Raw genomic sequence first — 23,854 nt, 5'->3', positions numbered from 1 at the left:
ATATAATATATATTACAGTTTTAAATGTATTTTTAAATATATTTATCCACTTGTCGTTGAATATTTTAAGCTGCTCTGCATTCATTTTATAGCTCCATGCTCTTACTGTAGTGACTCATTTTAATTTCTTGTAAGGAATTTTAGTAGAAAATATTTGAGATTTAATGATCTCTTTAATATCTCAGTTATGTCTCACTGAAAAGTACTCCAGTAAACATCATTTTATTAACAACTTAGATTTTTTATTTTTTTTTTTTTTGCATAAAAATGAAAATGAAGAGAACACACAACATTAATCACACATTAAAAACAAAAATGTATTTTCATTTTTATTTATATATTTTTATTTATTTATTTTTTAAAATATTTTTAAAATATGTTTATACATTTGTGAGTGATTATTTTTTTGCTGAGCTTTGTGTAATGCATTCTGGGATTTTTTTTATTTTTTATTTGTCAGTGAATATTTAAGCTGCTCCACATTCATTTTACAGCTCTGTACTTTTACTGTACTCTTACTCATTGAAGCCATTTTTATTTTTTATGTGAGGACCTTTAGTAAAAATATTTGTGATTTAACTGCAGTGTCACGAGATGAACTCCTCTTGTGATATTAGACCCTTCTTTAAAGTCTGTGTGAAGCCAAGTATTTCATCAGTGTCAGGGCAGGGTTAGACATGATTCTGGGAGACGTCTTGTTTTGTCCGCCCGTCTGTCCTGGTGTTTCGATGTCTGCAGTTTGACATGTCTTTACTGGTCTTGTCAGGGTTTGAGTTTCATGTTTCTGCTCATGACAGGAAGGAAGACATCTGAAGACGCTTCAGCAGAGACACAATCAACAACACACTGCACGGGTCAGTTTGGAGAGGTACTGGAGGAAATTATGACTTTATATATGCAGAATCTGCAAGATGATTATAAATACTGCATTTTGTTTCTGTGATTCTTTGCATATTCTGCACATTTGAGCCCTTTCCAGCAGGGATTGTATGATGTTGAGCCCATAATCAGACTGAAGACACTCAAACACAACTATTACAACAATGAAATTGGTTCTACATTTCATGGCTCTAAAACCTAAAAATGTTGAAAATTGTTAAATTAATTTGGTGCGTAATGAAAAAACACGTTGCCATATTATTCTTTTACACAGTGAAATTTTTTTGCAAATTGTAATCAAGTTTCTTTTGTGTGGAAAATATTTAAATAAATAAATAAGATGTTTTGCATTTTGATTATTGCAAAAATAAATAAATATTTTCATTACTGTTGTCTAATGCAAAAATACATTAATTAAATAAACAAGAAATTATTTCAACCTATTTTAGAGCTATTACCATATTTTGCTTAGTGATTAATTTAAAACTAAACAAACAAACAAATAAATTAACAAAACTTAGCACATCCCTCCACAATTCTCATTATTATAATGCAAATAAATAAATACAAAGAAACAAATAAATAAAAAAATAAATGATTATTCCTGCCTATTAAGGTATTCTGCACTGTGATTAATGAAAATAATAATAATAATAATAATAATAAATAAATAAGCACATCCCTTCACAATTCTCATTACTGTAAACACACTTTAGTTTCTAATTGCTTTATGTTACAACAGCTTTGAATGTGGCTCGTCCAATCAGATTTTGTGCACATCTAATACATAAAGGATCTGGAATATTATAATAGTTTAATGTGCCACATGCAGAAAGTTATTTTTTTTTTTTTTTAAATCACTTTCCAAGTTGTTTGTACATAAATGTGTGTTGGAAGTGTGTCTACACATCCACCATATAATAATAAAAATCCACCCAGTGTTTTTTTTAAAAACCCCTATTTTAAAATCCCCTTTCTCAAATCAGGCTTTTCTGAGATTCCTGTCAGAATGACGTAGCTCTGCACAGGCCCCTCCCACGATAGTTGATTGACAAGGCCGTCTTACCTTAGACCCGAGGGTTTTTTTTTATGAATCTTTGCAAATCGCCTTTTCTAATAATGTGCTAGTTAGCCAGATCTGCGACTGAAGTTTACAGTCTGCTCGTCACCCCAAGGATGAGAGGGGCGGGGTGGGGTGAGCTGATTAGTATTTGTTATTTAGATAAGTGAGATTGAATAAAAACAGCTTGCTGAAAACAAAGCTGATTTTGACAGGGTAAAAGGGTGTTTTTTACACTACCATTGAGAAATTATAGATCTTTCATTAAGACCCTAAAGAATCATATCAACTTCTGGAAAATGGGCATCCGATGACCCCTTTAATACCAGATAAAGAGACATCAGCTCTGTGAAGTCGTGACAGTGTCATCATGCCACCGGGGCGGACCGAACACCCAGAATCTGTCAGGAGTGAATGTGTCCGACACGACGGAGGGGGATCCGTCACGCAGCTCTCCGTTTCAGAGATTAAAGACTCAGCGAGGCTCACCATCTCAATTCAGATCATCAACCTGAGTCTGATGAGGAACCTCTGAGGGTTCCAGCTGCTTTAAAGGCGTCTTTCCCTTTCATCAACAGTCTTTCAGTCAACACGTCATGGTTAATGTGGATCAGGAGCTGCGGTTCTCCGGGGCTTTGCCCGCAGGCGGCTATATAGAGATCTGAGAGCTGCCCTTCTTCTCCCTCCCTCACTCCCTCACTCACTCACTCACTCACTCACTCAGTGTTAAAAGAAGCTAGAGAGTGCTTTTGAGGACTTCAGTGCCTCGTTCTCTCTCTCAGTCTCTCTCTCTCTCTCGCTCTCTCTCTCTCTTGTTATTAATTAGCTCACACTGCTGTCAGGCGTCCGCTCGTGATGAGAGTGGTGATGTTTGTCTGTATGGTTGAGAGGTGTGAACGTTGCATTTGATGCGTTTAGGTGTGTGGGTTTTTGGGTTACATTATCCAGATGAACATGAGCATCTTGTTTCAGTGAGTGGAATGATTCAGTTTGTCTAGCTGGGGGGTTGTCTAGCTGGTTGAACACATCCAGCTCATATTTCAATCCAAAATTTAAATTGTCTAGCTGCGCATATCCATCAATCATTCTAATCACTGTAATGCAAACAGCACCAGTACTTAATAGTTGAGAAATTGGCAACGAGATGACAGGTGCACAGTTTTTAACCCTAACATGCCCAATAATTTAAAAAAATGTTTTGAGGGAGTTACATATCTGTGCACCGAAGTGGACTCCATGCATTAACTGTATAAAAAGTGAACTTGTTCTGTTTGAAGTAAAAGCATTTGAAAAATGTATATTATTTGCAGAAAGCATTCACTCAGTATCGTTATCTCATCTTTGACAGATGTGGCTTTTAGAGGCGTTTGCATCGGAAGTCTTGGATAATTAAATAACAACAACAATAGAGAGGACATTTGAAAAACATAACATTCTATGTCGCAAACCTCATTTTTTTTAAATAAAAAATAGCCAACTTTTATTTAAAACAATTAAAACCAGTATTATACGTGAGCAAAAATACACACACACAAATGCAATCATGTCCACTGCCCTCATATAGTACTTGCCTTATATGACCTAATAAATAAATATAAACTGTTAGCATTGACATAAATGATCAAATCTGAAGACTATTGAATTTTTCTGTTTAATAAAACTAGTCAAGTTTAAATTATATCGCAATTTTAACTAAAACATACAAAATCAGGGGACCATATATACAGTATATGCCCATTAGGCATAATATACCCTTTGGCGCATGAAGTCAGATATATTTTCTGTCATGAAAAAAATGTACAAGAAAAGATATTAAAATGATTTCTGACATCCTATTTAGCTGAAAAATATTTTAGTACCTGAGAATAAAAGGATTTAACACATTCTTGAGGTAATTGGTACATCTCCTCTTCCCTCTGCCTTATTGAATAGATGATGCGATATCTCAAAACAAAAAATAGATACATATTTATATGTTATATTTTTGAAATAATTCCGAATATGTAGAAAAAATAATCTCTAGAGTTTTGTAGCCTATCGACATCAGCGGTAACCTGGACATGTCGTCAGATGAAAGGGGAATCTGATCTGTCTTTGATGTTTTCTGAGTTTCCGGACACTGCAGAAGCCTGAAGTCTCTCGTCAGCTCGTCTGATTCCCCTGCTCAGTGTTTGTGTGCGAGTGTGACCCAAACGGGTCGGTTACTAGAGGTCAGGAAGAAGAGATGAACCTGTGTTTGATTAGTGTATCCAGGGAAGGTTAGAGCTATGGCTGGAAAATAACTATAATTAAAGGAATAGTTCACCCAAAACATTAAACTTACCCCATGATTTACCCACCCTCAAGCCACACAGACAGTGTGTATGTGTTTGTTTTTTTTGTTTAATACGATTTGAGTTATATTAAAAAATGTCCTGGCTCTTCCAAGCTGTATAATGACAGTGAATGGGTGTTATTTTTCAGTAGTCCAAAAGAAGTCCAATAAAGTGCGTCCATCCATCATAAAGTGCCTCACACGGCTCCGGGGGTGAATAAAGGCCTCCTGTAATGAATCAATGCATTTTTTTTAAGAAAAAAAAAATCCATATTTAAAACTTTATCAACTGTAATCTCTAGCTTCCGCTAACTGGCCTAGTGTAAAGAGAGAGAGCAAAACAAAACACAAGTCACGAATTAGAAGTACAAAACGAGGATGTGTAGAGATAATGTCGGAGGATTTTGATAGAAGCCAAGAGAAAACTGGTTTTCCCTTGATAAAGTAAGGAAACTATGTATCCTTTGCTCCTATAAACAAACGTTGGTTCTCGCGAGACTAGCATATTCTCACCGGACTTTAAAGTAAAGTTTTTAAATATGGATATTTTTCTTACAAAAACACATTGATTCGCTTCAGGAGGCCTTTATTTACCCCTCGGGAGCTGTGTGGGACACTTTTTATAATGGATGGATGCGCTTTATTGGACTATTTAAAATAACACCCATTCACTGCCATTATAAAGATTAGAAGAGCCAGGACATTTTTAAATATAACTCTGACTGGATTCGCCTGAAAGAAGAAAGTCATATACACCTAGGGTGGCTTAAGAGTGAGTTAATTATGAGGCAATTTTCATTTTTGGGTGAACTATCCCTTTAAATTTGCTACCTATGAGATTGTGTTTTATTAACGTCTACCCCAACCCTAAACTTAACCTTACAAAAATGCAGATGTAGTTGTTAATTATTCAGCATGACACATATGACACAGTATTATTGTGCGCATGCCCAGTAGGACAATCTGCCCGTAGTTGTATCCCTTCCAGCCCTAACCCATGGGAAGGGCCAGTTCATTGACTAGCAGCGGCCCCTGCACGTATATATGTGTGTGTGTGTGTGTGTGTGTGTGAGAGTCTCGTCCTGCAGTGTGTTAATTAGCAGTCTCTTCCTGCCGGGGCTGCCCGCATCTTTAATTGATTGATTGGCCGGTGTGTATGTGGAGTTCTCCGGTCTGCTCTCGCTGCTCACCCAATCTGTCACGCTGCTACTCATGCGGACAGCAGCACTACATTACAGCATCGTTAGCTCAGTGATCTCCTGAGCCCCGCTCTCAACACACACCATTACCAAATCCCACAAGCCCACGCTCTGCTTCTCCTATTATATCCGTCTGTCTTTCTCCACGGCTCTCGGTGGACTCTGAGGGAAACCTAATAGATGCTCGTTTCCTGTCCCATATAAAGTCTGAGATGACACTGTTTGGGATACTTTCAAGAGAGACGGACAATGTTTACATTCACGTCACCTCATCATAAACATTAATCAGGTTTAGATGCAATTTTTGAATTTAACAAGACTGTTAGGGATCTTTAAAATGGCATTGTGTAAAGATCTTAGATCATGTAATTTTTACAACTTATAACTTCTGTAGGTTTTTTTTTCAGAAAGACATTTCATCAGCTGAACAACGAATATGTTGTTAAACAAAAGCACAATCCATCCCTTACGAAAATTAACCATAATAAAACAAAAAAACCAAGTTAAACCACTGTAACCACAAATTAACCATGTTTTTGCTACACTAAACATAGTTTTTTTAACCATGGTATTTGTAGTAAAAGGGTTAGGGTTAGGGGTCAAAATTTAAATATAGTGCTACCCTGATTTAAGTTTCAGTGCAGGTTAAGTTGCATTGACCGTGTTTGCAGCTAGAAGGATTTTTTGAAATTAAAAAGTATGTGTACTGTTTGTGCATTGCACTTACAATGGAAAAGACATCACCACACAGAAAAAAATATTTAAGTTAAATTCTATTCTAGAATTTCATATTTCATAGCCTTATTGCATTTAACTTTTATCCAGATGAGGAATGATGCAACAAAAAACAGTTTATGCTTGGAGTTTCAGTAACATAAGGAGTGTCACAAAGTTCTCCAGAAAAGTATGAGCTAGCTAAAGACGACACAGAATGGATTTCAGCTCTCATCGTGTGAAACCATAATCCTGGTAACTTTAAGGTACATGTAAGGATACAAAAAGGATGTGATGTAACACAACACTTACTTAAAGACAATCCATCTTTGGGAATAACGTCAGAAACACATAACCAAAGTTCACACCCCTACAGAAAAGCACTTTCACTGCTTTAAAATCCTCTGGTATTCTTGCCCCATAGACCTCCACTGTAAAAGTGTTTACAAACTGAGGGACATGTCCAAATTGTTGTCACTGGCAATCAATAGCATGTCAGAAATGGCTGTGATAATCAAAAACCATGCATATATGACATTTTTTATTAAAATTCGTCTCATCTTTCTAAACAAATTGTTCTAGATAGCATGCACACTTTAATTGTCTGATATCATTTAAGGCAGATGCAGTTCTCTCAGAAGGTCACTAGGGTCATGCCTTTACAATGTCTTTCAACCCACTGCATGTGCTCTGGCAATTTCCCTTTGTCCGCTCTCAGACTTCAACGCTTTTTCCCCATTTTTTTTTCTTTCTCATCCTCTGGCTATTCCTCCTTAGGCTATTTTCCCGGCTCTTTCATTTCTCAGAGAGAATACGAAATTCCAGCTATCAGAAACAGGAGATCAAACGAGGCCTCGGCTGAATTCACTGTCAGAATAAAACCATTTGTTCCTGAGGCTTTTAACCACTTACTCCGAAGACCTCGTCCCTGGACCGTTTTCTTCTTCAAGTGTGTGTTTTATGTGGTTTAGGCAGGCGCGCTCCTCGGGTCAGTCTGCCACTGTTCATTTGAGAGAAAACATGGCGGTTTAACTCCAGAACCTACTCAGTATGCACATGATGTGTGTTCAGTTCTCTTAAAGCAGCCCACTCGATCAAAACAAAAAAAGAAAAAAAAAAAGAAAAAAAAAAACTATTTCTAAAGTCGCATGACTGCTTTTGGACTGTTCCCTGACTTGTTTTCAAGTGGCCGACATGTGGCATACAAGCAAGAGAAATGCATTACCAGCACAGGATAAGAGAAAATTGCATTTAACTTCTGCGACATCCGTCAACATTCAAAACATTGTCATTACAAGAACTAGAAAGGTCCAAAAACTCAATTCCTGTAGCTCATGCATGGTGCTAAACACACAGCAAGGTCACTTATTCCCAGGGAAAGTACACTGAATGTACATGCAACTAAAACTAAAGGTATTAAACTCTTAGTAGAATGTTCTTCACAAATGCCCTGCATCTAAAAATGAAGAAGCAAACAACACTGTAGTAGAAAAACAACAATACTGTATTTCATAAAAAAATGTACAAAAGATATCTACATGATCCAGCCTTGTAAAAGGAATCTGTGTACAACAGGACAGTTTAAAAATATTTCTGTATATTGAGTTCAACAGTCCCCAATATAATCAGGTTGTGCTCAGAGTTCGATTCAGACTCGAGGGGTGCAATCTCTTTAAAGCGCTGTTTATGTTTCCTGTGATTCCATTCAGGTCTTCAGTAAAATCAAACAAAATGAGTGATTCCGATTCTGAACCACACTTTCAAGTGTCAAGTTTTACATTTCATAATATTTTATCTGAATATTCACTTGAAAACTCTCTCCTTCCTAGGAAAAACAAGGATAGGAAGCATAATATTACATTTAATTTACAGAATATACAAAACCTCTCGATAAGACACAGTCCCGTTCTGCAAGAGTAATGTAATTCCTGCATATGCTCGTGCACAGCGAGGCACTTGTTCCTGTGTTCATGTTCGTCAGTTCAGAAGTAGTCGTAAAAAATACAGGACTGTCGCTTATCAAAATTCTCTGTCTGTTCATATGTGGGCTGTGACATACACTGGTACTAACCAGAAGGCAAGTATGGCTTCTTGAACAAAACAAAAAGACAAAAACTAATACTATACATAATAATACACTTTTAAAAAGCATGTAAAAATGTTTATGCAATAGTTTGTCCATGTTCAAAAAGTCATTACACTTTAAAAGCCGTCTCTTTAAATCTTGTGCTTGTACTTTCGTGTTTTTCCTATGACATCATATTGAGGAACTTGCTCTCCTCTGCAAGCGCAGTCAGCATGGAGCTCATGTCTCCGATGGCCATGTTGCCGATTCCTGCTGGTACCGGAGGCAATGTCCCTGAGTTCCTGGGCGTGGTGAGACGAGAGGAATTCTGGGATAGGCTGCGGAGGAGGGTGGGGCTTAAAGTTCCGGACATGAAACTGGAGTGATCGCCATCATCCAGCATGGCGTCAAAGTCGATCTGTGGATGCTCTGCTCCGTTTGAATCCACTGTGCTGGAGACCTGATTTCTTTCAGGGGAGCCAACGGCGGCCATGGCTGCGCGCTCTCTGCATCCGCCATTCCCAGACTGCTGGAATCGAACATGTGAATCTGCCCAGTGTAGAAATATGGCCGTTGGTATTTGTGCTGTTAACACCCACGTCAGCTGTGTTTTTTTTTGGAACTGGGCCTCGGAGGTGTCATATGGCAGGGCTAAAGTTGGATTGTGGGTAACCAATGTTGCTGTGCTGCAGTTGTCGTTGGCCCCCTGAGAGCTGCCCGCTGTAGGGTTTTGGTTCTGTGGGCGGCCTTGGCTGTAGCAGTCCGTGGTTTTTCCGTTCAGCATGGGATTCCTGGCTGGAATGCCATAGCCTTGCTGGTTGATGCTCATCTGGGAATAATTTTTCCCTGATTTATTTGGAAAAGTGGCATTGCTTTGACTAGCTCGTACCCTGTTATTCTGAAAACACTGCCCGGACTGTGCCGTCAGCGTTTTACCAGACGGATTCAGCAAACTTACATTGATTATCATTTAAAGCAGAACCGGATGGTAACCATACAGGAAACTTCGCCTGCTCTGTGTTAGCTGGGCGTAGTGGTTGCTTCTGGTTGATCCTCTGGGATCTTAAAAATCGTTATTCCGTTGCACGTGATTCTGCTGGGCAGTTGTGAGTGAGGTTGTTGTGACTCATCAGCCCCAACTTGTTGGTTGGAGCTGATGTTCTGAAAATGGGCTGAGGTTTTTGTTTTTGTTGGAGTGCGGTGGGGTTTCCCGCCCTGATCCCCTGCTTGTTTTGGCTGTGAGATAAATCGACTGTCCCTGAACTGACCTCGTTCCACTGCACCGCATCTGGCTCTTAGTGTCACTGGGGGAACCTGGAACCGTCGTGCTGGGAGCTCGGAGACTTGCAGTTTTGACTTGTTACAGCATTCAAGTTGGCCTCTACCAAGGCTAGGCGTCTCTGGTAATGGGACTGCTGCGGGGAGCCAAAGCTGTGCGAATGCGACTGTCCAGGGTGGTGGCGGTACGCTGTCCCTGAATGATGGACAGAATCTCTATTTTGAGATGTAAGGTAATGAGTGACATCATCAGGCAACATCACTGCATCATCAAGACCATTGTCCCATGTTCACTCGCCACGGTTTCTAGCACCACATCTTCAAAATGCTAGGGAGGTCGGGGGTGGATATGGGTGGTGTGGTGGTTTACATTACCCTCAGACAGGCTGTTGATTTGTGAAAAGTGTCGACTGGATGCAGGAGGGTGTACACGACTGATAGGACAAGCTGTTGTAACGTTGCCTGGAGGGAATGCGGCTCTGCACCTACTCTTCTAACTGGGTCGCTCGCGTCTTCGAGTGATGTTTCCGGTCACCTCATGGGCAAGATGCCTACGGTTAGCATAGCTGGTGTCACTACACCTTCTGGGAACTGACGGGGGATGATGGATAGGGAGCCGTGGCCCATTCATGGGAATCCCCTAACAGGGCCATCCGAGTCTCAGACTCATGGAGTCCATATTAGGAAGAGGGGTGGGTGGAGCACCTCCTGTTGCAGCAGCATACTTGGCTTTGAGTCTGTAGTGTTGGGCAGGAGTCAGACTGAGTAGACTGGGAGTTCCTCCACATTGGCTGGCCTCGCTGGACCTTCTTGACAAATCGGTGGCGAAATGGGGTCATAGAGCCGGCAGAGCTGATGTGTTAAGACGGCCACCAGGTTGTGAGGTCTGGCGTGGACCGACGACTGGAATAGCAAGGCGAGATTCCAGATGACAAGATGAACGACGCTGAGGGTGTAAGCCGAGCTCGTGGTGCTGGCTAGGCTGTCACGCGCGCTCCACCACGCTGACTCGCGAGAGACCGGTGTCTCTCCCCGGGACAAACCGTTTGTTCTACCCGGGACAAAGGTCACAGGCGTGGAGAATGGAAAGCCCTGGATCAGTCCAGACCGCCAGTATGCTGGCCTTTCCAATAAAGAAGACCTTGCAACATATTGTAGTTGAGCAGTTTGGATGTGAATTTTTGTTTGTGATGTAGATAATAAAACCGGATTTGGGGGATGCATCAGCGGGATGGGACATGTCATCAAATCCACGGTTTTAGTTTTTTGGGGGTTGTTTACTCACCGGTACTGATGGGTGGCAGCATTGGTGCAGGGGGCAGGAGGAGTTGGGTTTGCCCAGGAGCACGAGTCCTACCGACTTCAGCTTTTCCTGCTTCAGGTGCGTGAGTCTTTAAGCAGGGCTAGCGTTCGTCCTTAAGATGAAGGCCTAACATCCTGTGGAGACGGTGGAATCCACACGGAGCGTGTCCAGAGCGCTCAGATCTCCCATGCTGACCACGCTGATTACCGTCAGCACTACTCCACAGCATGGGGAGGCACGGCCCATGAGTGAGGCTGCTGCTACATGTGAATGAACCACCAGGCTTGGACTGATAACCTTGAGGGTGACAGATGGAAAAATGTGATTCCCAAGAAGTCTCAACGGAGAGAATGGTTAGAAAGGAACAGAACCACAGAAGCGAGCAACATGCAAACACATCGACCCCTACAATCACTTCTTTCTCCCGAGTGTAAATTGGCAAATAATGAGCATACTGAGTCGAGGTTTGGGGAGGGAGGAAAACACCTCCTTCCCTCAAGACATTATCCCAATTCTGTTTTTCATTCCCCCTCACAATCTTCTCTCAAAGCTAGGTTATAGGACTGCCAAAAAACGCATATTTCCTCTGGCAAACCTCTTTGTGCATTGGTGCATGCGGCCTGACATTAATACACAAAGGGGAAAGCTCTCGATATAAACTAGGTAGGCACGTCTTGATTCACGTCATTTGACAGCGGCTCTCTGAATGAAGAAAAATGTATTCGTCCCCACAGTGAAACGGGGAGCCGTCTTGATCCACCAGCCTTAGGGATCACTGACAAATTTGTTCAGGACACAAAAAAACCGTCCCATGATATGAATATTAATTATTCATGGCTATTTTATCCTTGAGTGCGGCGGAGAGCGTTTTAGCATCTCTGATGGTGGGGGTAGGGCTGGATGTTGGGGTAAGACCATGGGGGAACTTAGAAGCCCTCTGTGAACCAACAGATAATGGGAGCCAAATATTTGAGGCATGATGAATTTCAACCACCCAAAGTCTCAGTCTGGAAGAGTTATACTATCATACTGTATCCTACATTTGATTTTACGGTCTGTGTGGGAGAGTTTCATGATATAACCCCACAGCACCAAAGACAAGGCTTAAACATATAAAAAAGTGCAAGAGAAGAATCATTTTTGAGAACATTTACCATGCAGACTGAAACTGGGCAGCTGAACATATAGAGAAACAATCAAAATGAAAAAAATGTGGATAGCATTCCAATTTAACTATACCTGAAAATTGGGGACCATTTAAAAAAAATGGACTGGTTTCAGCCATTACCCCAAACTTACGTACCTTTGTTGAGTGAGTCAAAACATAATTTCTAAATGGACAATCTCCTTGAAAATATTTGCTAATCAGGACCGCCACCAGTCACTAAAACGGTTTTCATGTCAGGTTAAAAGTGGTAGGATACATTTGCAATTTATGTGGCAATTACTTTCATATTTATTTTCCCTTTACACACAATTATACTTTTGATGTTGGTTCATAATCCTGCCATTTGCAACTGCCCAATAAAATAACGGTGGAAAATGACTGATATTAAGACATTAAAACAGGATCCGCGCTCACCTCAGTAAAGTTCGGCCCTACGGAAAGTTTGTATGGGAGAGAAACAGAAAAGAGATAACAGGAAGCCAATGTAAGACGGAGAGCGTTTAAAGATGGCCGAATCTCTGCGGCAATGCTTTGGTTAGTATGTACTGGATTAGGGGGGGCTAAACCTCTAATAGACAAAATATAGGGAATGCAATTTAAGCAGCAAATGGATAATATATTTGAGAGTACAGATTACCGCCAGTGCATGCATGCATGCAAAAACAATGACTCTTGTTATTCAAATTACATACAGTTGTGTTATGCATCCATAACGATTAACAACACAATCCTTTTATTTGGGCCAATAGAGTGTTGTTTTAGGCCTCGTTCACACTAGAATCTTACCATAGAGTTTAGTCTCGTTTTTATGGGACTGGATTCATGCATTTAGTGCTAGTCAGACTTAGAGACAACATGCCTATTTTGTGATTGTGCTGTTGTTATTCGGCGTTCTCCTCTGTGCCGGGTCGAACCTGAAAGCTTGGTTCCCCGCTTCGTTCTGTCTCCATTTTTCCTTGGTCGGGGTGGGTCGGGATTGGCAGGTCGCCGCGTTGTTTGTTCTTGTGACGTGAAGCTACGGTGGCCGTGGACGGTTTTGAACGTGTTTCCGGAGCGAGCTGTGGGAATCGGGTTGTAGCGCTTAGTTTTTCATGAGCAGCCCGGGAGCTTACACACTAGGGTTTTCTGAGTAGGATTACAGATCTCTGTTTCACACATGACCCCCTAACAGTCAAATGTAACGACTTTGAATTCGGTTTTTAATCTCTTCCTGTTAAGTCAGATTACATTCAAATGGATCGGTAGATGAATACACAATTAGAGGAATAAATTACGACGCGTGCGCTGACATACTGAACTGTGCGAAATGCTAAGCGTATCGTGATGACTGGCTGGTTACTAATAAAGTTGATACGAAAATGATCCTGTCGTTCTTCGCCTCCTTTAGCTCGTGATGGATCAACCAGAAACGGAACATGTCGCCAAGTGGGTTCATTTTCTATGCATGTTCTGCAGGTGGTCTTTTCTTCTCTCGTTGGGGACGTACTTGCTTCTCACTACTGTTTTGTGGGTGTCCGTAATCATTAGCTTCACAGCTCATTATTCAAAGACGCACACAGTGTGCACACGTTGCCGGTTACATGGGACAGCGCTGGGCGTCCAGTAGCAAATCACTTACACATGCTGGGAGGGGAAGGTTTAAACAAATCTAATTTAAAAGGGCCTAAATTTGTACGCGTATGTATGGCTGAAAATGGCCACATTAACATAGCATTAGGCAGTTAGCAGAATCCTTAATGCCACAGTGAAGTGAGATTATCTGATCCATCCTCTGAAAGAACGCATGTGGGGCGACCCCAGTCCTGCGCCTCAACGTTTATAGGGAATAGTTAATCCAGAATGAACTATTTTTGTCACAAAGCTGCTCACCCCTCGTGATTGAGAGAACTTTGTGGAGCCTGAAATTTAAGGTTGTTTTTTGAGTTAATGCGCAATGGTCACGATCCCACTTCCCTTGCAACGTAAAAGAGCAAGCTTACATGTCACATAACTTGCCAGCTTAAAGTCTAAGGTCACCCCGATATTAAAAAACATTAATTGTATTAAAAGAAAATCAATCCTGTAGGACATTACAGTAGAGGGCTTTGCAATTTTGATATATTTTTCTTGATTCACCTACATTAATTATAATTACTAAACTAAATCAATCAACATAATAAAAATAAACTCTCATTCTCATTACTGTAATGGAAAACGATTAAAACCTTATTTTTAAATTTGCTTTAATTAATATTTATACAGTCATGACTAGGAATTTGTTGTACTGCTGTTTTTATGTATTTCACTTAGTTATATAAAATAAAAAATATTACAGAATCGTGTACTTGGCTGTTCTACATTACATTATGAAAAAATAATCAGAAGTAAACCAAAATAAATTTTCAATTCTTTTCTCTTATTTCATATTATTTTTTCTTCAATAAATTGAATATTTATGCATCATGTTAACATATGTTGTATTGTATTTATGCTTATTTAAATAAGAATGTATTACAGTATTTTGATTGGCTGTAATACAGTAAATTATGAAAAAATCAGATGTAAAAAATTAATAATGCAAAAAATATTTATTTTAAATATCATTAATTTTCTATATTTATCATGACCGTAACATTACTACATAAATAAATATTTTACATAATCATGGTAGCTTTGTTGTACTGCTGTTTTACGATAACCAATTTTCAATTAACAAGGTATGCAGTATTTAAAAAAATAAAAATATATTACAGTATAATATGATTTGGCTTTAAATATGGTAAATTATATATATAAAAAAATATCTGAAGTAAAGAAAATATCAATGCAATAATATTAAAATTTTCTTTTATTCTACAGTTTTTTATATTATTTTACTACATTAAATATTTGTTGTACTGCTGTTGTATTTATTATATAGTTGTTAAAACAATAAATTACTCAAAAGTAAAAAAAGACAGTAATGTGCAAAACATCTTAAAAGTCCCAATTAATTATACCTAAATATATTAATATTTAAATTTTTAGTAATGTGTATACATCGTTTTGTTATTGTTATTTGAAATAATGACCTGAATGTGTTATGGTCTGATTCTTGTTTTGAATGACAACAATTTAAAGATAGTTTGTGGCAACAGAGTCGTGGCGGGATGAAGTGTGTGTGTTTTTAAACTCGTTGGAGTGTGTGCGGTTCTGGTGTTTGGCTCGGTCCGAAGGCAGTTGGAGAAGGCCTTGTTTGAAAGCCCTCGTGCTCACACACATAGGGTTTCCCTCTCTCCGGGTGTGAGCGCAGGGCTGTGTTTCAGATTCTCCAGACGCGGAGTAACGCCTTAGAGCAGCCACCTCGCACTGAAACACAAACACACACACACACCACACACACACCACACACACAACACACACACCCACACACACACACACATTAAGCGCACCTCCCCGCTGTGTGTGTGTGAATAAACTACAGCTGTGACAGTTCAAATATCTCCAGCGTTATTCATTTTTGTGCACAAACACAGTTGTGCTGATTCAATGCTGATCACCCACCTTTACATGAATGCATTTGACAGATGCTTTTATCCAGATGGTGACTTGCATTGCATTCCAGGTATTTTTTCTTGCATTGCATTCAAGTTCATGCACTGCATTCTCTGGAAAACAACAAACCCATGATCTTGGAGTTGCTCGCTTCATGTTGATTGTTTTTTGGAATTCACTCTGAATTCTGCTTGGAACACTTTAACACGTTTAATGTATATGTGAGGATATAGCTGTGTTTAGTGTGAGTTTACGTAGCCGTAGTATGAGGACATTTAAAAAAAAAAAAACTTTCTAAAGTATAAAACAAAAGTTTCTTAGCTGTAGTTTTTGGATATTTTTAAATTTTTATTTTTTTCTTTAAAGTATAAAAATCCAAGTTTTTGTAACTGTAGTTTGTGGACATCTGCATTTTAATGTATGTATGTATGTATGTATGTATGTATTTTGCATTTAAAAAAGATAAAAATGCAAGTTTTCATAGCATTAGTTTAGGTTTTTTTTTTTTTTTTTTTATTTAAGTATAAAAATCCAAGTTTTTTTTTTTTTGCTGTTTATTTTATTTATTATTTATTTACTTTGTACACACATTAAAAAAAAGAAAGTGCCTTATCTTTAGTTTGGGGACAATAATCATTATTAGTATTATTATTATTATGATTTGTTTACATTTTTTAAAGTATAAAAAAAATCAAGTTTCTTAGCTGTATTTTGAGGACATTTTATATAAAAAGAAATATATATATATTAGATATATATATATATTATGATATATATCTATATATATATATATTATATATATATAATATAATAATATATAAAAATATATATATAAATTGCTAGTTTTCTTATCTGTATTATGGACATTTTTTCCCCCAATTTTTTTTATACATTTTTAAAATCTAAAAATCCAAGTTGTCGTAGCTGTTAATTTGGGTCATTTGCATAATATATTTTTTGTATTTTATATTGTATACATTTTTAAAGTATAAAAATTATATGCTGTAGCTGTAGTTTTGGGGACAACTGCATTTTAAAATTTTTCAAAAAGCATTTTTTAAGCTAGAGAATAATGCAATTTATCGTAGCTGTAGTTTTGGGGACATTTACATTTTTTTAAAATGCATTTTTATAAACTGTTATTTTTAATAATTTTCTTTTGGGTGTTCGGTCCCTCATGCAGACTTTTTTCTAGTTAGCTGTAGGTGTGTGTGTGACTGACTCATAGTGCACTTGTGTGGTTTCTCTCCAGTGTGTCTGCGCATATGAACCACCAGCATGTATATCTGGTGCGCTTTAAAGGGCTTCTGCTCGCGCGAACACTCCTCCCAGCGGCACACGAACTCCTTCTTCTCCCCTGTGGATGTGTTTCATTATTGATGTGCTGCGACGAACACAAACACAACAGCTCACTTTGACTCTGTGTCTCAGACGTCTTTTCTCCTTTTGTAATGTCAGGGCTGTGTTTAAGGTCTAATTGGCCGCACAAAAACAGCACAATGGGCGTCATTTGGACGCAAGACTTGAGAAAATAAAGCAATCTGAGCTTCTGAGGAGCAACATTTGCCTATTGGCCAAATGAAGAGCAATGCTATCCATCACAAACATCTGCGTCTCTCCTACATGGTGACAGACGGGAATAAGAAAATGTGATTGGTCGTGTGATCTGTTGAGAGAGTGTGTTTTTAAAAGTGTCTCTGGTGACGGACGAGAAACCTCAGATCTAAGAGAGACGCAATTTGCAATTACCAACAACACAACGTCTTTTAAAGCATTCCTGGAAATGAACACAAAGCGGCTCCAGAAAGAATCCTGTTCACTTGAAAAAGTCTTGATGTGATTTATTAGATCAAGTCTCTGTGGTCTGTGTGTCTCAAAACTATATAAATAATATTTTTAATATATAATATTAATTATATTATTAGAATTATCATAATAATTAAATATATTATTTAATAAAAATAAATTAATTTCATATAATAATTCATATTATGTGTGTGTATATATATTATTAATAATAATAAATTTAATTTAATATAATAATTAATATTGTGTGTGTGTGTGTGTATATATGTACACACACACTAATGTTGTTGCATTAGATTAAATGTCTACATCTATGTGTCTCAAATGCTGCAGGATATTTTTATAAATAATGTAATATATATGATTTTATACATATATAATAGATTTTTATATATTATGAATGATATAATTATCTTATGTATAATATACATACATATATAATTTTATAATAATATGGTTTATATTATATAAACTTTAAAATGTATACTGAATTATATTATACTATTATGCGTTTAATTTTATTAAATTATATGTTTGATTATATAAACAAACATAACACACAATTATATATATGATTATTTATATATGATTTATTTTAAGCTTTTAAGCTTTAAGCTAATAAAGTCTGAATTTGGTCAAAGGAGTTTTTTCTGGTGTGTGTTCACGACTGACTGCTTTCTGTGTGAGGGTCTGATGTTGCTTTCCTGAGACGGGCTTGATCTCTACCCAGCATGCACTTATCCTGTGGTGTTTCTGTAGCATTCCAGCCGATCAGTGAAGCAGAAAGAGAGACGGAGAGAAAGAGGCGTCCGTTCCACTGAAACACACTGATTCACTCTCACTGTCTGTTCAGTCACTAGATCACACACTCGTCATCGTCTGTTTACACAAGTGATACACACTGATAACGGCTCGTTACCAGGCTTAAAGAGCAACACAGCGCCTGTGTGTGTGTGTGTGTGTGTGTGTGTGTGTGTGTGTGTTATCAGTGATCCAGAGCAGTTCAGTGTTGTACGACATGATAGAAAGTCTACAGATGTGGCCATAATGATGCTCTTTGTGGAGGATGTGTGTGTGTGGATTGTTTCCAGCTCCTGAATGAATTCTGAATATTTGAATATACAGAAAAAATCTAAATATATATAATAAACTTACTTTTTTATATAAACTTTATTAATTATATAAACTATATATCATATTTAAAAATCCCAATTATGGCTTTACATCAACTACTAACACTGTAACATTAAAATATTGGTTGGAATTGAAAATCTGGCATTAACCTTCAGTACTTAAAAAAAACACTCCCAAAAAAAAACAAAAAAAAAAACTTATATATATATGTTAATATATTGATAAAATATATATAAATATTAATTAATTTATTCATTTATAAAATTCAGATTTTTTTATTATATTTTTTTTAAGTATATACAGTTTTTAATTAATCTGATATATATGATATAATTATGATATATAAAATTCAGTTTTTTTTTAAATAGTTAACATTATATAGTAATTTTTATCATTATATATTAATATTTAAAAAAACACAAAAAAACACAATTATGTGATTGGATATCAACTTATAACATTGAACAAATTCCAAATTTTGGTTGGAAATGAAAATCAGGTTGACATTAACCTCCAGATATATATATTCTATCTATCTATATATATATATATATATATATTATATATATGTATATATATATAGATATATATATATTAAATTAGTATATATAACAAATTTGAATTTTTTAATATAATTAGACTAATGTAATATTTATTATAATTATATTGTATGTTTTTGATATTATTACCAATACTGGTAATATAATATCTAGAATATAATTAATATTCATATTATATAATAATACAGTCATTTAACTCTTTATTTCACATATTTTTCCATATTTATTTTCTTCTAAAGCTGCTCAGTTCCACATTGACAATTCAGATCATCTGCTGAGACAGATTTACGCTGTGCCCTTTTGGTCACATGTCAAGAGGTCAGAGGTCAGTGACACCTTGTGCCACTCAGCCTGCCCCGGCCAAAACTGACTCGGTCGGTAAACTTAGGTTAAAAGACGGGACACCACCTGTAAACCACATGGTACACAAAACAATAAGAACTTTCTCATAATGCCAAGCTCCAATATGATTGGCCAATTCCTCATTAAAAAATGCAGGAGAGGCGGGCTCTCCTTCCCTTGGACAGAATAAGTTCTGAGGGTGTTTAGAACCTATTAAATCTTGATTCTGCTGGTATTCAGTATTGACTTGACTCCTGTTTCAACTGAGCGCAGCTCTGAAACGCTCAACCTGTGTCAGCCGTCTGTCAGACTATCCCCTAACCGCCCTCACACACACACACACACACACACACACACACTTACATGCACCAGCTGTTCCTGCGTGTCGTACTCTTTGCTGCAGCCCTCCCAGTGGCAGTTGGTCTCGTACACCACCTCAGCCTCCTGTTTGCAGTCATCCAAGTCTTCCTTCAGGTCCAACTGCGCCGCCCAAATGGTCCTGAGGGGGAAAAGCACGTTACGCATAAACGCTCTTTAGCGGACCGCTTTGTTAGCAAGTGAAAACTGGGTCTTCTCATTTGCATATTATGAATATGCGTGAATTATTTGTAACTGAGTTATTACACAAGAGATCTTCTGATTGACAAATTTCCGCTGTTAATGAATTGTGGAGTATTCTAAATAAGTTAGTTAATTTGCATAAAACACTCCCTAACCCATCTCCATATAAAGGTTTCCTATTCAGCCTTCTTTTCTTACTCCTTATATATAAATCAAATAAAATATATTTTAACAATTTTATTTTTTTATATGTGTGGTTTCAGTTTTTCCTACGTTTTTTGTAAATTTATAATCACTTTTTTAGTAGAAATTATTGGTGAATCATATGTTTGTGAAAACGGACTTCACGGCCCAGTGGTTGAGAAGTAAACCATGCAGATAGAAATGTTTGAGTTGTTGAATGCCTGTGTCACATTTTCTGAACAGACGCCACTATTTAAGCCAAATTATGCAAACAAAGTTTGTAGTATATTGTGTCGTTCAAAAATAGTCCTAAAAGTAGCCAAAGCATCAAATTTTATATATTGGCTAAAACATGCAAAGATTAAACGCACACCCAGTTTTCATCGACACGTTAATTTAACCTCAGAAAGGAAGTCCACACACGAACAATACATAGATGTTGAATTTGGTTGGACATAAAATCATGTTTGTGCCAAATCTGGAGTTGAGCTTAGTCACGATAAACTATGCGACAGACATTGAATTTGGGTTGTAAATCAAAAATCGAGTCAAAAACCCAAGCGTGGCTAGTTGTCAACACCCGTTAATTTGGATTGACGCCAATCTCCAACATCTTGCTTTAACTTGAACACTTCTTACATTGAACATCGTTGATTTGTGGTGGTGGAATGAAAATTGGTTTGATGTCAAAATCCAATGTTGATATTGATCTCCAACATGTGGACATACATCTTGGTTAGAAACAAAAATCGTTTTTTGTTCAAAAATAACACTGGTTTGACGTCAACCTGCAAACACTGGTTTTATGTTAACCCGGAACACAGTTTACATTTTGGTGGAAATGAAATCCGGTTGACGTCACAACTGGTATGTACATGGCCTAACCCTAACCCCTAACCCTAAACCCTAACCCTATATCCAACTTCCAACCTTGACCAGAATGTTGAATTTTGGTTGTAAATATCAGATTGATGTTAAAACCCAGAGCTGAACAACGAACACAAGTTACATTTTGGTTGGAAATGCAAAATCAGGTTACGTCAAAATGTAGTTTTTGGTGTGGACAGACGTTACATTTTGGATTGAAAGGTAGGTTTGTGGGATTGAAGTTTCCTCCAACATTGGATAGATGTTGAATTTTGTTTGGAAACGAAAATCGGTTTGACGTCAAAACCCAGAGCTGACTTGACGTCAAACTTTAAACATAGGACAGACATTGAATTTTGGTTGTTATATAAAATCAAGTCAAAAAAACTACCGTGTGGCTTGTTTGGGTTTGGGTTAACGTCAAAACCTAGTGTTGAAATGATATCAATCTCCAACACTGGCTTTGCATTAACTTCTAACATTGAACACATTGGATTTTGGTTGGAAACGAAAATTGGTTTGATGTCAAAATCCAATGTTGACGTCGACCTCCAACACTGGACAGATGTTGAATTTTGGTTGGAAGTGAACATTGGTTGACATCAAAGCCCAGTGTTGGCCTAACCCTAACCCGACCTCCAACACTGGACAGATGTTGAATTTTGGTTGTTTAGTTGTTGGTTGGAAATGAAAATCAGATTGACGTCAAAATGGAGTATTGGTTTCATGATACAATGGACAGATGTTAAATTTTGGATTGAAAGTGTTGGTTTGAAGTTTCCGCCAACATTGGACAGACATTGAATTTTGGTTGGAAACGAAAATCGGTTTGGCTTCAAAACCCAGAGTTGACTTAATGTCAAGTTCCAACATAGGACAGATGTTGAATTTTGGTTGGAAAAGAAAATCAGGTTGACGTCAAAATGCAGCATTGGTTTGACGTTACCTCCAACAGTGGACAGACGTTGACGTCAAAACACAAACGTTGAATTTTGTTTGCCAATGAAAATTGTGTTGACATCGAAACCAACGTTGACTTGACGTCAGAAGATGTTGAATTTTTGCTTACATAATACCATGACTTAAAGGGGTCCAATTATGCTCTTTTACAAGGCCTTGATTTTGTTTTGGGGGTGTACTAGAACAGAAACTCTACTAGGTGTTCGACAAAACACATTATTTTTCACATATTCTACATTATTGCAACATTTCTCTCCCCAGTCTGGCATGAACAGCTGGAATAGTTACTGTATCAAATGAAGGCCCGCCTTCTAGAATACGAAATGTGCTGTGATTTGGTTAGCTGGGCCAGTGTGTGTTGTGATTGGCAGCACTCGGCGTCTGGTCGGGAAATGTCATGCTCCTTACATTCAGTGTAAATACTGCATCAAAATCAAATCAATTTGGGGGCGATTTAAATCCGGATGACTGTAACCACTCTAAGTGTGTCTGCTTGGAAAAGCTAGCGTGTCTCCGACGTAGTGATAACACTCGTTGTCTTCTCTAGCGCAGCTCAAACCAGGTCTTGTATCATTCGTCGATCTTTATGATTTCACAAATCCCGGTAAATATGCGTTGTAGTCCAAACGAGTCATTCATTGTAGTTGTTGAAAAGTGATTTCTGTTAAATAAAATAGCCTCCTTTTGAATTGGACTTTGAGCTTTGCAACTTTGTAGATCTTTTTTATGTTCAAACAGCAACATTACAGACTAACTAAAGTTGAAAAATTGAAAAAAAGCATAATAGCACCCCTTTAAACCCAACAAAATATCAATGTCAGCTGTTGTGAAACTGACATTATATTTTCAACCTATATTTTCAATCAATGTCCTAAGACGTTAGTGGCCACTGGGCAGACAAACGGTGTGCGAAACGTGCCGTTGTGCTCTATATCAGCACTCCCTGAACGCTAATATATTATTTACTTAGCCAGAATCGTAGTAGGAAGACGAAACATTAATTGTGAGCTTGTAGGGACACGTGTGTGGTGTTAAGAGTGATCGGACTGCTGCTCTACTGTGGGTACAGTGTAACACACACACGCGGTATGCTGACTACAGCATGTTTATCTCTGCCCCGTGAGCTATCTTCATCAATTCTGTTGGCCCCAAGGCGACGCCAGCAGCCTTATTCCCCATGCATCAAGCACCAACCAGCCGCACCGCCAAGAGCAGCCGCAGATTTGTCAAAAGATGAGCCACGCGAGAGAAGGAGAAAGAGAGGGGAAAAAACTCTCAGGTGACAATAACGGCCAGCCAATATTTCATTAAAATGAAGTGCTCTGGCACAGTTTACACGGCCGCGAGAGAAACGCGGTGAGCGAGCGAGTCAGCGCGAGTAAAGCTCTTATCAGCTGGAGTTTTTCTTTCGCTGTGCTTGTGAAGAAGGGGGTCAGGGGACGCCGGTGGCTCCCGGGGGCCTCCTGGCCTGTCATTGATCAGTACGGAGTGTTTCAAATAGTTTTTTTTGAATAACAGGACACATGGGCCATTTGCTGCCTGTTGTTTATTTAAGTTTTCCTTCTTCTGTTCCATAATCTAGTGAGCTGCCTAGTAAGACAGCATTTTTAAGGGATCATGGATGTTTTCAAGCCAGATTCATATTCATGTGTATTTCACAGAGAAAGCAATCCCAGAATACACCGCTACAACCTTAGAAAAAAGTCTAATTTGCAGTCAAGAGATGCTGATTGCCAATAAAAAATGCAAGTAATAGTTATAATAAATCTAATTAAAATGGAAATTAACCTTAATATAACACATTCAATTATTTTAAAATATACCACACACACAAACATTAATGTTTTCATATTTTTGCATTAATATAAAATGTATTTCATTATTTTAAAATATACCACACACACAAACATTAATGTTTTCATATTTTTGCATTAATATAAAATGTATT

At 37.8% G+C, this 23,854-nt stretch overlaps 1 protein-coding gene across 1 annotated transcript in view; it reads right to left on the bottom strand.

Moving 5' to 3' along the window:
* The window catches only part of LOC109050433 (zinc finger protein GLI2-like), a 192,111-nt gene that overhangs the window by 142,677 nt on the left and 25,580 nt on the right, over positions 1 to 23,854 (bottom strand). The window lies entirely within an intron of this gene.

This window comes from Cyprinus carpio, chromosome A11 (assembly GCF_018340385.1).
Source record: "Cyprinus carpio isolate SPL01 chromosome A11, ASM1834038v1, whole genome shotgun sequence".
NCBI lineage: Eukaryota > Metazoa > Chordata > Actinopteri > Cypriniformes > Cyprinidae > Cyprinus > Cyprinus carpio.
The sequence above is the reverse complement of the archived record's forward strand: the minus strand, read 5'-3'. Positions and strand labels throughout refer to the sequence as shown.